Here is a 15,570-nt window from a genome sequence, read left to right as displayed (position 1 = left end):
GCAAATGATTACAGTGCAGGTTTACAATCTAAACTCCCCCTCAGCCTGATACACCAGAGTTGGTTCCACAAGATGAAAGGATGAATTGAGGAGAAAAAAACTCACTCAAAACGATCAAGTGTAACAGTACAGAGTACTGTCATACTTATAGGCAAACCAAACTACTGATATGCTTCAGCTGATGTCACCATGATAGTGACATCTAACGACCTAACAAACTATAAATACTGTTCTATACAAACTACTGTTATGTAACATCTGATAATCACTAAAGTACAAAACATAAGGAAACTACTGCTTCACGTTCCACTGTTGTAGCCTTAGCACAGATGTTGAGTCTTCAGTGCTTTCTTCAAAGGTGATCAGTCTTTGAGAGGGCAGTGCTTGAGTCTTCAGCAGTACTTAGGATACAGCAGTAGATAGAGCAACAGAGTTTGTCTTCAGCAGTTGTTAGATAATCATCAGAGTTTGGTTTATCAGTTGTTGTAGTTGAGCAGCACTTAACATCCATCAGCTGTTAGATAACCATTGTCAAGGGGAGAGATTAGAGTAAACTGCTGCTTATTAAGTGTCCACTGATGGGATCCGGTTTTTGGCTTTACATTATCTGTTCCTTAGTTAGGGTTCAATCCCAACAAAAGAAAGTTGGAAAACCATCTTTCAATCTCTTTCACCGTGAATATGTTTAGATCTATGAAAGATCTTTGTTTGTTTATGTGGAAATCGGCTAGATCCAAGTTATTCTTGGAGGATTGAGGCCAAAACATGAAGTTCTTCAAGAACACATGATGACATCATCCTTGAACACTTGAATCTTAATGATTTCATGGTTAAAAGTTTAGATTTAAAAGATAGAAAGGTGTAGGAGTACGTGTAGATATGGAAAGTACAAGATTTAGGACGAAATCTTACCGGAATCGCGAGAAATCTGAGAAAAGGTGAGCTAAGCGTGCTGGTCGGACAGAGGTTTCCAAAAGTAGAAAGTTTGACAATGACAGGGGTATTTATAGGATGCCAAAAGAGGTAAAGGTTGGCCGATCGGTCAGGCAGCACGATCGGACAGCCTGTCCGATCGGACAGCAGTCCGATCGGCTGGCTGTTCGATCGGCTGGTAGCCTGATCGATCAGCAGCCTGAATTGAGTGTTCGGTGTGACGATTTTTGATATTTCGATTTCGATTGCGAATGATGCGAGTACGATAGAGTTTCCTATTCAAATTACTTTTTAATCTCAACTATTCATATCTTGCGTTGTCTTTTCGCCACCAATTATCATAATTCGATTTCAATTGAGTTTCGATTGCGATTCGATTGGTTACCACACATAACATAAAGTAAACATGCACAAGTAACACATAAGGCACACACACGTATAACAGTAACCAAAAATGCGATATTCGAGTTTCGAGTTCGATTATGATTAGATTAGTTCGACTATCGATCAATTGACTTTATCACATTATTACTTCCTTTTATTATCAGTCGTAAAGCGTTTCGTAGCGATAAACATTCGATTACTTCGATTTTAATTAAATACTCAACATAATACAACTAACGTAAACATAAAATAGACTAACTACAGTCAAAGAAGTTAAAACAATAGTTGAGCAAGGAGTGATAGATCACAATTAGCGATCTTTTCTTCCTTTGCCTTCAATCTTGACTTTGACTTTGACTTTGACTTTCAAAAAAACGGAGTGTTACATTTAACCCTTCATTGCGCAAACTTTTAATTAATTATGCAAACGGCTACACTCGATCGACAAGTGGCTCATTTGTGAATATAATCATCGTGAGAGGTTATTTAGAAACTTATTTTAGGTATACTAACACTTCCAGTCCTTTCATTATCAAAGTTTTTGATTTTTCGAAAAATTAGTCCCTTAAATTTAACATTTGACTTCATTAGGATTTATTACACGTGTCAATACATCATTGGACGTGATTTTACGCGGTGTTACAGGGTGAAGGTGCAAGAAAAAACGTCTCAACCAATAAGGAGCTCATCGGTGCAGGCACTGGGTTAGGTATAACGAGTGCAGTGTCTGGTAGACCAAAAGAAACAGGGTCATGATCAAGCAAGGGTGCAGGACCAGCAGGTGTAACATCAAGCTGACCCAAAAGGAACAGGAGCTGGCTCAGGAGCAGGCTCTGGGTCATGTAAAGGTGTGGCATCTCAAGCAGGTGATGGTGCAGCAGTAATAGCGGTGTCGTCGTCTGAGCCAGTAGTAGAAAGTTGGAGTCCGGCCGTCTGTAAGGCTGCAGATGTCACAGACTCAAAGGAGTCTGAAATCGAGTGTATACTTAGAATCAGAGGATATCTTGTTAACAAGGGTCTCAAGAAGTAAAATTAGTATCAACGTTCTCATCTAACTTTCCATCATTATGGGCACCAGCAGGAGGACCATCAGTAAACATGTCAACGTCATCATCAACTGTTCGTCGAGTAGCCAGCCTTCGGAAGGAATGTTCACAGGAGGCGCATCGTCAAGGATCGGAGCCATAGCGTGCTCACCATTGGGGTGACCAGTGATGAAGTGGTCGTGGACTAAAACAAGAGTAACAGAAGGATTCTTGTCAGATAAACCATCAGCAAGGGTAAAGCATCGCCCAAAATCGGGTAACGCGGACTGTTGGAAGTCAGCCTCGTCCTTGGTCAGCATATCAGGATCACTCTCAGTATCTAACGTAAATATCTTTGGCGCAGATGCAATCTCATTATCTGTGGCGGTGGCCGTAGGGTTATCAATGCCTGATAACTCGCTTTCTAAATAAAGTGACATGTGTGCCGGTACATAATAGTCATAGCATGTATATCCATAGTAATTACTAACACTTAGTGTATTGCAAGTAGATACAATTCATCATGTAATCATGTGTTCACATTATTCTTCATGGACTTTCTATCCTTCCTAGTCTCCCAGACTAACCACCCAGTCTCCCAGACTAAACCAACCAGTCTCCCAGACTAAAACCACCCAGCCTCTCAGACTAAATCACCTAGTCTCTCAGACTAAAACACCAGTCTCTCAGACTGAAAACCCAGTCTCTCAGACTGACACACCCAGTCTCTCAGACCAAACACCCAGTCTCTCAGACTGAAATACCCAGTCTCTCAGACTGAACTCCCTAGTCTTTTAGACTAAACTTCCCAGTTTCCCAAACTGAATTCCCCAGCCTCTCAGGCTAAACCTCCCAGTCTCTTAGACTGCCCCAACTAGTCTCTCGGACTACCCGGTCTCTCAGACTGAACTACCCAGTTTCCCAAACTGTCCCAACTAGTCTCTCAGACTAAATACCCAGTCTCTTAGACTGACTACCCAGTCTCTCAGACTGAATTACCCAGCTAGTCTCTCAGACTAACTCCCCAGTCTCTCAGACTAACTACCCAGCCTCTCAGACTGAATTACCCAGCTAGTCTCTCAGACTAACTCCCCAACCTCTCAGACTAACTACCAGTCTCTCAGACTGAATTACCCAGCTAGTCTCTCAGACTAACTCCCCAGTCTCTCAGACTAAATTAAAACCGATTTCTTTGAAATGTATTTTGTGTCTTTTATTTGTAAAAATGTTTGTTTCCTGGATCTGGGCGTTTCGTGTATGCAATGAAAACATGTTCATAAAAAATGTTTTCGTGAGAGCCTTAATGATCGTAGTCTAGACTCGAGAAAGAATCCTAGTTCGCTACGATCAAAGCTCTGATACCAAGCTGTCACACCCTGACTTTTGCGGAAGCGTGGTTATGGTGTGACTTTCTTAATATCATTACATTCAATCATAACATCAACTATATGATAAAACCATAGGTTTGTCATCCATTAGATAAGTTTAAAACATAACAACATTGTTTGAAAACGTAGGCTTCAAATTCAAGTTTTACAAACTGTACAAATTGTTTATGAGCCATTAAAGACTCTTCAAAAGATATTGAATAACACCAAGGTTTGGAAGACGTGTCTCGTCCAGGAATAAGACACACTAACCAAACTCAAAGACCATGGATGACATCTTTATTCTTAACGCAGCATAAAAACCTCCAACGCCCGCCAGATCCACTTATAAATTCCCTGAAATACATGTAGTTTAAAAACATCAACAAAAGTTGAGCGAGTTCATGTATTCGTTTGTGTGTATCTATAAACCTTTGAAAACGTTGTAAGTATGTATGTAAGTCCCTGGTATGTAGCAATAAGGAAAAAGAGATCACCACTGGGTTGCAAAGCCAATGGTATGTGTGAAGTGATGCAGGAAGACTCAAACCTAGCAGATTTCGCACCGGGCCTCCGGCTGTAAGACATAGTCACCACATGGTCCACTCAGCGGACTCATGGGTGGGGCTCGCTACACCCAAATAAATCTATCACTCATGCCCCTCGGTCCTACTACGAGGATTGATGGCCTTAATCACCCTACCTATTCACATGATCTAGCAGTAACCCTCCTTAAGCTAATCATACCATGTATAAAACGTTGTAGTAATTGTAACATGTATTTCACCCCCGAAGTATAAAACTGAAAACAGTTAAAAGAAAAGGGGGGAACATGAACTCACAGTATTGCGTCTTCGGTACTCGTAACTCAAATCTCCTCAGCAAACACGACTACCTACAATGTTCTAACATCTATTAGGCGAACAGGTCGTGCCTTGTCTTAGTATTTACGTTTTTGAGTTACGTTTACTTCATGTCTTCAATATTATTCCAGGTTATAATTATTTGTTAAAATAATGATTATTATAACTTTAAATTATGTTTAATTTTGGAATAATTGTTTAAACAGTATCTTCGTAATAATACTTTTCAAGTATTTCCTTCCCAAGGATGGGGGTATCTTATACATGTATGTCTGTATTCTTGTATTGGTATATCTTGCCATGTGTTGGCGTCGTATTCCGGTGTGTACGTATTTTCTTAACAAATATCCAATATATTCCCACAACAATATATTTTCAAGTCTCACTTAGAAAATATATATAAACTTATTTTGTCCAAAAATACTGTATTTCCAGAAAATATATATTTTTCCCAAAAATCATGTATCTTCTAAATACTCTAGGAGAATATATGTTTACTTCCAAAAATAATATATGTTCTCTTTGTCGAAAATATGATATACTTTGTAATAATAACAAAAATCATATTCTCATTTCTTTCGTATCCAAAATAGTATTTACCAAAAATATATTCATAACGGTATTTTCCGGAATATTTTGTAAGTTACGTTCTATCGTTCGGTTTCGCAATATTAAGTGTGTAACTTATATATTTATTCCTTGTGATTTTTGGTATTATTTTGGATTTGTAAGTTCTTGGTATTTGTAAGTTATATTATTTTACCCTAAAATTAATATAACTATTCCACAAAGTATACAAATATTCACACAAGTGTCTTTAGTACAAAATATATACTCTATATATATATATTTATCCATTGTTATTTACAAAAACCAACCTCCAATACTTGTATTTTGTAACAAAATTTATGGCAAAGTTTATATTGAAAAACATAGTTTAAAACATAGTTGTAAATACTTGTTTATAAAATATTTTCTAAGTGTTTGTTTTTTTAGAAAATTTTGTCATAGTTTCCTTTGAAAATGGAGGTGTCTATGCTATTAAAGCATATCATTTTCTTTTCAAAAATCATCACAACAATCAATAATAAATCCCTAAACAATATTATACTTACCAAGTGCAAAACAAGCTATCTACATAAAGATCATGAACTTGAGTTTTCGTAAAAACTTGTAGTAACTTGGTGGTATGTTTAGTAGCCTTAGTTACCCTCCAAAATATATTTACTTCTTGATAAACTTCATTCTTGAAAGTTTTAGATGTTTACAACTTGTAAACATATTTTACAAAAACGTTTCTTTGTGAGATCTTCTTGTTTCACTAGTGTTTCTACACTTATTTTATCACTAAAAATAGTGTAAGTTTAAGTAAAAACCAAGATCTTCTAAAAATCGTATTTTTAACTTGGTTCTTTTAGGAAAACTATTCATAAGTCTTAGATCTATAAGTTTAACAACTCACTTGATTATCATCTCCCAAGAAATCATTTTATTCATCAAGTTCATGTCTACACAAGAAGATGATTATCTTATTATCTTACATAATCATCCTTCCACTTGCTAGATCATGTGTTTAATCACAATCTAGCAAGCTCCATATGATGATCAACATCATATTCTCAAATAAATAACAATCAAACATCATACATATACTAAACAACCTCATTTCATCCATATTTCATCATATGTTAAGCTTTTGTTCAAGATTCATGTTCATGTCTTTTAGTGTCCTTGTGATTTACAACATGTTACATCTTTTACCAAACTAAAATAGAAGTAAACAAAGGTTACATGGATCTTACTGCTAGCTCTAAGCTAGGGAAGAACACAAGATGAATATGGAGTGGATAAAAGCAATTGATGGAGGTCCTTCAACTTCTGAAAGTTCCAAGCTTCCTAACTTAGCTCCTTACACCTTTTTAGCACCTTAGAATGGATTGAAGTTGGATGAAAATGGAGGTGGTGTGGGAGCTTGTTTGGGTCGAGAACATGGAGGGGGAGAGAGGGGAAGATGGTGTTGTGATGAAGATGAACTTATGCCTTCTTATATCCACCTTCTTGATTTGTCCATTGGTTACAATGTCTCTAATAGTACAAGCAAGATCCATACAATATCCAAGGAAGATTATTGAGAGATTTAGAGGAATCTTGAAAGATTTGTGGAGATCACAAGTGGGGCCACACCTTGTGACCGAAAATATAAGGGGGGAGAGGGTCTAAGTGTAAGTTGTAGTGATAAGTAGGTAATTAGATGAAAACTAAGTGTATTAGTTTAGGTGTTATGCATAAGGTATGTTATATAGTGTGTTAAGGTGTTCGAGGATCATGACTAGCCAAGAAATAATCAAACAATGCTTCTTGCAATATTTTGGTGTTCCGGGTAATGTCCGGTCGTTCGGTTAGATACCGGTTCGTTAAAGTGTCAAACTATTTCGTTTAGTGATCTTTAAGTACCCTTTTGTGACACTTTTAATTCCCGACACTTAGGAAAGCATACAGGACCATTTTGCCATATTTTTGCACATTACTAGCTTGTTAAAAAGCTGAATTTTGCTGAAATATGCAGAATTCTGCACTTTTAATGGGTTTTAGGCACTTTCCGGCACTTAAACTATCACCTAGTGACGCAGTTTTATGGTCCTTACTTCCCTACACACTGTCTATGTACTGAACCCCGTCAGCATATTTTCTATCTTATCCGTTAACAGTGCTAACCGTGCTTTGCGCATCATATATGACAAATAAGTTTGTATGTAATAATGATGTGTCATTATGCAACATGTGATGCACATGTAAGTATGATGTAGTAATCTAAAAGAAGTTAAGTATAATTCAGCACAGTCATTAAGCACTAATCAAGATTAATTAATTGTACGGATGCATGCAAGTTTGGCAGTTGTCACAGTCGGAGCTCCGCCACCGCCGCTCGTTCTCCACCAATGACACCACCACAATAACTGTTGATATCCGTCGATACGATTCCAAGATCCGGCCACAACTGCAAACCTCTGTCGAGATCCGTCGATACGACTCCAAGATCTGGCCACAATTGCGAACCTCTGTTGAGATCCGTCTCTGATTCGAGAGTTTTGTCATCGGATCCAAGAGTTTTGTCATTAGTGGGTTACATTAAATGGGTTTCTTTTTACAAAGTTGGAACGATGAGAGAGATGATGGTTGGCTAGATTAGGATGGTGGTGGTGCCTGGTGGTGATGGCAGGTAGATTGTGAAGATGAATTAGGGATTTTTATCTCTTTCTCTCTCACTTTATAAATGGATTAAGTATTTTTATTTTTTTACTAAATGGGTAAAAGGACAACTATACCCTCATGTGCATCACACATAACTAGATTTAACAGTGAAAAGTAACCTAGTTAGTGCTAAAGGACCTAATGTGTAATGAGTTTTCCAAATAAAGGACTATGACGGTAATTATTGAAGTTAAAGGTTATCCACTGCAATTCGATACAAACATAAAGGACGAAAACTGTAATTTACCCTATATTTTATATCATTTTTGCATAATTCATCTTGCATAATATGTAAACAACCATGAATACATATTTTTTATTTAAAACTGAACTATACATCGAGATTCTATTGTCTTTGAAATGTTATTTCATATTGCATACACCTTAAATACCTAAAAACGTGCTTAACATTGAGTTGGCGGCATCAAAATGACAAACAACACAACTCCAAGGACTAAAATGATTTTTTTTTTCAATTCCTGAGGGTCCTTACGGACCATGTAGAACTCCTTGCGGTCCGCAGGGGTCCATCTGACAGCAGAATACGTGAATTTGTGTGTTATTTTGAACTTTCCCTCCTCCTAACTCCGAATCACCTTCTTTAAAGCTCCAACCACTAATCCCACTTATAATTATCATTCTCTACCACCTCCTAAACACTTTAACCACTTCTAAATCACTTTCTAACGGACTCTGATCTTCAAGTTCTTCCACTTTGGGCAGAAAGTTCAAGAACCAAAACAGTGCGTTTTTGGTTTTCTCCTTGCATTTTCTTACTTGATTTATTCTTCCCTACACTTGGAAAACCTCTAGGAGTATTACCACTTGTTTAACAAGGTAAATAAGTATTGTAAACCATCATTTTTGATGTCCAAGTTGGGAATTTTAATAAACTTTTTATACTTGTTTGTCTTAACCTTGTTTTTGGAACTTTTGCATACCAGACCAACTCACCAACAAACTTCCATGTTGAAAGACTTGTGTTAAGATTAGATTCCAAAAACTTGAGGTTCATATGCCCCCATTTCTTACCCTTGTAAGTCACTAAGTAACCATAAGTAACAATGTGAGTGAAACCACACCAAGTCTCAAAACACGTAATGTTGAAAGACTCGTGTTAAGGTATGAATGGTGTTGTTGAGGACATTGGTTCTACAACTAAAACTTCCACCATCCCTCACTTAGTTACTTAGCAAAATAGAAAGTTTATTTACGCATTTCTTTTTGTCACACTCGTTCGATAGCGGAAGAGCGCAGTGTGAACTTGATTAGTTTTCATCGCATATGATATAAGTAAACAACTACATGATTAAAACATACGATGTTCATCCATTGACATAATTAAGTATTACACACCATAAGTTGTTTAAGATACAAGACAACATAAGTTATAAGTTTTACAAAAGACTAGTTCAACATAAGTTTAAAATACAAGGCTTTGCATCCTATATCCCATTGAAGATGAGATATATGGACCAAACCCTTCAAAAGGATGACATCGTTAACATATTAATCCAAAAGCCTTGTGAACCGACAGCACCAAGATCCAATCACTTACCTGAAATACATGTAAGTTTTGGAAAACATCAACAAAAATTGAGCGAGTTCATGTGTTTTGTATGTGCACCAATATGTCTTAAAACATTTGAGAGATTTGTATAACAAAGTGGTATGTAAAGCGTCTATGAACAAATCATTAATGTTTTGCAAGGACATTAATATGTGTGACGATATAGGAAGCACTCAACCCTAGCGAATTTCCTCCGGTCCACCCGGTTGGAACAACAAAAGCACTACATGGGCCACACAAGGACTCATGAGTGAGGCTCGCTACACCCGATAGATCTACCACTCTTGCCCCTCAGTCTTATATGAGATTAATGGCGCTTAAGAGAGAGCCTTGTCTTACATGATCTAATAGTTCATTCCCTAGCTAAACCATACCATCGAGACATGTATTTCCCCCCGAGAGTTGTAAAACCAAAACATTTAAGAGAAAAGGGGGACGTGAACTCACAGCTTTGTGTCTTGAGAGAGATATATAATGCTAGCAATGGTGTTCCAAACGTGAGTTAACCTACAAGTGTTCTAACTCATTAGACACTTCGGTCTCTTCTAGACCTTGTACTCGTTGCTCATCTTGAATGTTATTGTATTCGTTTTATTTTTGGAACACTTGTGTATTTTTAGTAATATGTGGGCATTTGTTTTCGTGTATATGCTTTCATTATATATATACTTCTTATATATACGTTGCATTCCAAGTGTGTACGAATGGGCCTCGCCCTTCGTGAGTCTTTGTGTCTCGCACGATCATAAATGCGAGTCTCCGTGATCCACATGGCTTACTTCATTCCAAGTGATATATTTAAATAAGTTTATCATGGTGATGATGCAAGTATTGAATCAAAACATTAATAACACATATCTTCCCCTTTTTTTTCCATGGCTCTGATACCATTAGTAATAGTATCGAGATGGTGACCTTTTTACAAGATTAACAAATCATATAGTTTAGATTATAAGGTAAATTAAAACCGGTCACATTTAAAAACTCCTTTAAATTTGACTGTGGGAGAAACATGGACAAGGTTCCCTTAAATCACTTAACTATTGACTTGTAATCTTAACTTTATACCAAAATTACACATAATATTATGACCACTTTTTAAAAGAGGGTAAGAGGATGTTACTTATGTCATGATTCAATACTTGATGAGCTTAGCTCATCATGATTTTTATGAACAGAATAGAATTTAAAACTATCTTACTTGAGATCACAAAGAGAGATTACTTGAGCAACGAAAAGTCTTCAATGCTTGAAGATTTTATTTATTTATTTATTATTTTACAAGTACAAAAATGAGAAAGGGAGAGAGATGCCCAAAATTGGCGTGTCTCCCATATTACACAAATTACCTATTTATACTAAAAGAAAAGATAATTGATAAGATGCCCGGGTACACATTGGGCCCCATAGACAGCTATCTTCAATCAATTTTTCTTTTCTTTTGATACACACCACACACTTCTAAAAGCAGAATAAGATACTATGTTAGTGGGTATAGCCCACCATTAGCTCTTGTCTACTGCTTTCATTATTGTTATAGTAATTATTTGATGCTATATAATGGCACCTATGACCCTAATTAGGTCTAAAATGCAGAGATTCCCTCATATAATGGAGGGACATTATATCTTCTTTTTCTTTTTGTCTTCTTTCTCTTTGTCAGTCTTATTTTGAGAAGACTGTTCTTGTGGGTCTTCTTGTAATTCCCCAAACTCTTCTTTCATTTTTTCCAAATATTCATTTATTTGGGTATCAAGATTCTTGTCGTCAATTTCTTCAATTTCTTGCCCTTCTCCTGCTAGACATGAGAATTGATTATAATCTTCTTGGTTGTTTGATGATATGGACATGGCTTTAGACGAATTTTCTGTTGAGAAATGTTTTTTAATTTCCCTTTTCATCTCTTCCATATAAGACTTTATAATTTCATCTTTTGAGACATCCTGCTTTTCCGTGATGAGTCTCCTAGAAATTTGCTCCCATGGACTAGGAAGTTGTCTTTGTTGTTTATTTGCGATTTGCAGCTTATAATGTTCGATCTTGGTGTTAATCAAATTTATAGTTTCTTGTGCTTCTATAAGCTTGGTGGATTCCTTTGTTTGAATCATCTTATTCCAGAACTTTGTATAACAAGTTCTTTTGAGATAAGGAAAATTATCTCTTAGGGTATAACCTGTAGTTGGCTTCCACTTCCAGATCCATGGAATAGAGAATTCTATAAAAAATACATTGAAGCTATACCTTCAAACCAAGTGTTGTTATAATTTGCTTCTATAAGATCTGGTGATACACGGACCCATTCTGTATATAAACTTTTGAATGGTTCAGGCAAAATTTGAACGGTTGGTCCATATAATAGGAACCATTTTTGAAACCAGCAGGGTATTCCTTACTTAAACACATTATCACTGACTTTTATAAACCAGGAATGTTTCTTCTTTGAGTTTTCGTAAAACAGACATTTTTCAAAACTCTGGATGTAATCCCATTAATTATACTTATAAGTTCGTCTATTATTTGTTTCTGGATATATAAATTCCCTTTCTTTTAGGGTACTCAGTCCCCATTCTTGTGGAGATATGATACCCGTTATAAAAATTTTGCTGAAATTATACATATGTTTTCCCTATCACTATGATCAAAATGTCTAACTTCAGTTGTTTCCATTAATTGGAGAATATTTTAATAATACTGACGGGTTTTATAAGAAGTTGCATCATAGGATGTGGGGTCCAAATATTTTTGCATGAGGACCCATGGGTCATCAAGAAGTTTTATGTCTTCTTGGTTTAAAATGATTATTTTCTTTTGCCTCTCGGTTATGAACCAAGAGTCATCTTCATCATTGTCTTGTGCCGTTGTAGCATAGGTAGGAGGTTTTGTGATCTCTTTCTCCTTTTGAGCCTTTATAAGGTCCATGATCTTTTCATATAAGGGATCTTTTTGATTAATTTGGATATCTCCTGTATCTGTGCTGCTTATGACCTCATTTGAGCTAGAAGCGATATTTGAAGTTATGAGTCTTCTGTTTCCTATTTGGGCTAAAACCATTTCCTACCTGTTATTAGTAGCAGAATTGTAACCTCTCCCCCTATAAGGAGTCTGGCCTCTTCAATAAGAGGAGGATTTTCCTCTTCCCCTAGGAATCATAGTTGAGAAAACAAAACCATAAAAGTTATCCACAGGAAAGTATAATTTCCTTATCATATAAGGCTTTTATTCTACCCTATGCTTCATAAATTGTCTTATAATAAGACCTGATACTCATTTCTTTATGAAGAGGATGTTGAGATAAAACCATGTCTGATGTTATTAATTCTGATCATTTGATCTCTTATAATTAGATCCTGAATGTTCATGTCATCCCATATTTTATGAATTGAGATTTTCAGAGGGCCTTTAATTTTCATCTAGATATTCCCTGGAAAGAAAATCAGGAAGACTGTTATCACTTCCCTTTTTATATGATATCTCGAAATCAAACGGGGCTAATTGGGATTGCCATCTAGCAAACATTTGCTTAGATACATCATGTTTGAAGTCTTTATTGAACATAAACTTAGCTTCTTGGCAATCTGTTTTTATTAGAAATTTTTGATTGTATAAATCATCTTGAAATTTTAAGACACATTTTAAAATAGCTAGTATCTCTTTTGCTATAGTAGCGTAGTTCTTTTAGCCTTCTATCCATTTTCAAGAATGAAACCTTACAAGATATTCTTGTTTATTATGAGGAGAAATTTGTTTTAATATGCCTCCATATCCTATTTCTGAGGCATCTGTTTGAACTATCTTTTCCCAATTAGAATTTGCAAGAGATAAACAAGGGAGATTAGAAACTTTTTGTTTTGTTTTAATAACTGCCTTGGTATGATTTTCGTTCCAAGGTTTGGGACTCTTTTTTAATCTATCATATAATATAGACGAATCTCTGGCCAAGTTTTCATAATAAGGAGCTATATAATTTAGACTCCCTAGAAATCTTTGAAGCTGATTTTTATCTATAATTTTGTCTGGAAATCGATTAGCAAATTCGATACTTCTATTAATAGGGATTATCTTTCCTTTTTCTATAATATGCCCTAAAAATCTGACATTTGTTTGGAATAACATCATTTTGGGACTAGAGATAACCAACCCATTCCTTATAATAATATCTTTAAATAAATTTAAATGTTTAAAATGGGTTTCAATATCTTTTGAAAATACTAGAATATCATCTATATAAACTATTATAAAGTTTGAGAAAGGAATGAATATATCATTCATAATCTTTTGAAATTCTGAAGGGGCATTTTTGAGACCGAAAGGCATAACATTCCATTCATACTGTCCGAAAGGAACATTAAAAGTTGTCTTATATCTATCCTTTTGATCTATCTGGATTTGCCAATATCCTGACTTTAAATCAAATTTTGAAAATATTAGTGCGTCATATAACCTATCTAGTAAGTCTTTCTTGTTTGGAATTGGATATCTTGTCCACTTTAAAACTCTGTTTAAAGGTTTATAGTTTATAACTAGCCTTGGAACACCTCTTTCTTGTTCCGAATGTTTGTTCACATAAAAAACAGTACATGACCATGGTGACTTGGAAGGATTTATTAATCCCTTTTGTTGAAGAGAGGCTATTTCCTTTTTGCATAATTCTAAATATTCAGAATTCATTTGACAAGGTCTTGCCTTAGTTGGAACATTACTCTCCTGAAAATCCTTTTCATAAGGGAGAGAGACTATATGTTGTTCCCTATTCCAAAAAGAATTTGGATGATCATTACATATTTCATTATTAAATTGGTTCTTTATTAATTCAATTTTTTATATGAGTTTTGGATTTTTTAAATTATCTTCTATTGTATGTATATTGATTACTTCTTTAAGAAAATTTATTTGATTTATCTTTGCCTGTATTAAGATTTCATTTATCATTTTTTCAATAGGTTGAGTTATAAACTTAAAATGAAGGTTTTTCCCCTTATAAGTTGCTGAAAACCCTTTGTGGTCAACTTCTCTTAAAGAAAATATTTTGTTTAAAAAAGGGGTTCCTAAAATAGCTTCATTTGAAATGTTTTTAACAAGGACAAATGAAGTGGGAACACATTCCCTGTTACTACAAATTTTTACATTGGGAAGTTTATATTTAACTCCCATATCCTTTTTATCAGCTGCTTTTAAAACTCGTGTAGTTTCTTTTAAAATATTTTGTAGGAATAAGACCTTCTCTTAAGCAATTTAAATCTGCTCCCGAGTCTATAAGAGCAATAAAATCCTTTTGGAAACTGTTTTCGATTAGCAAGGTTATTTTTACTAACCAATTTTGAGAAATAATAGTTTCCATAGCTTGCAAATATTCCTCATTGTATATATATATTAATTCATAACAAAGGGATGAATAGTACATTTTTTGTCTTTTGTGGAGTTTTTTTTTTTACCATTGTAAACTATAGGATTTTCTTTTGTAATAGAACTTTGTTTTTTTATATGATTTGGAACAAATTTTAAATGAGTTTAGTCGTTTATTTGTTTTTTTACTTTTTTTTTTTGGATTTGGTCGTTGTTTGTTGCAACTTAGCACAGTAGTGTATGGTATTCATATTTTGTGACAACCCGAATTTCCGAGGACCCAAGATCCTTCGACTGGAGATCTTTCGACTGGAGTGCCAGTCTTTCGAATATCCTTCGACCTTAGGATATATGACCTTTCGAGATAAGACCTTTCGACCGAGTTCTAGTCTTTCGACCTGAGGCTTAATCCTTCGGCCCACTTGTTGTAAACTGAATCCTGGCCCAACTATTATACTTAAACATGATCACCGGCCCACTAATTGTTTGTTCGGCATTATAACTGGAAAGTGACATCCCTATATCACACAATATACTACATAGCAAACCCTACTTCTCATCTTCTACGTACGGCTGCAGACCCCCCCCCCCACCTGCAATATCATCTTAATCGATCAAGACATCCAGTTAGTAAGTTCAATTCATGTTTGTTTAATGCTCAAACTGCTTGATTGTGATATGATGCATATGTAAATAATTATTAATCTTGTGAGATAAGCTGTTATGCTAGTAATTCTTTGTTGATGTTTATGACTAGTGATGCATGATCGATGATGGATATACTTTGTTATGATCTGATTGGAACATGAACATGTGAGTTAATTCTAGGAAAG

Source organism: Helianthus annuus, chromosome 4 (assembly GCF_002127325.2).
Source record: "Helianthus annuus cultivar XRQ/B chromosome 4, HanXRQr2.0-SUNRISE, whole genome shotgun sequence".
NCBI lineage: Eukaryota > Viridiplantae > Streptophyta > Magnoliopsida > Asterales > Asteraceae > Helianthus > Helianthus annuus.
The sequence above is the reverse complement of the archived record's forward strand: the minus strand, read 5'-3'. Positions refer to the sequence as shown.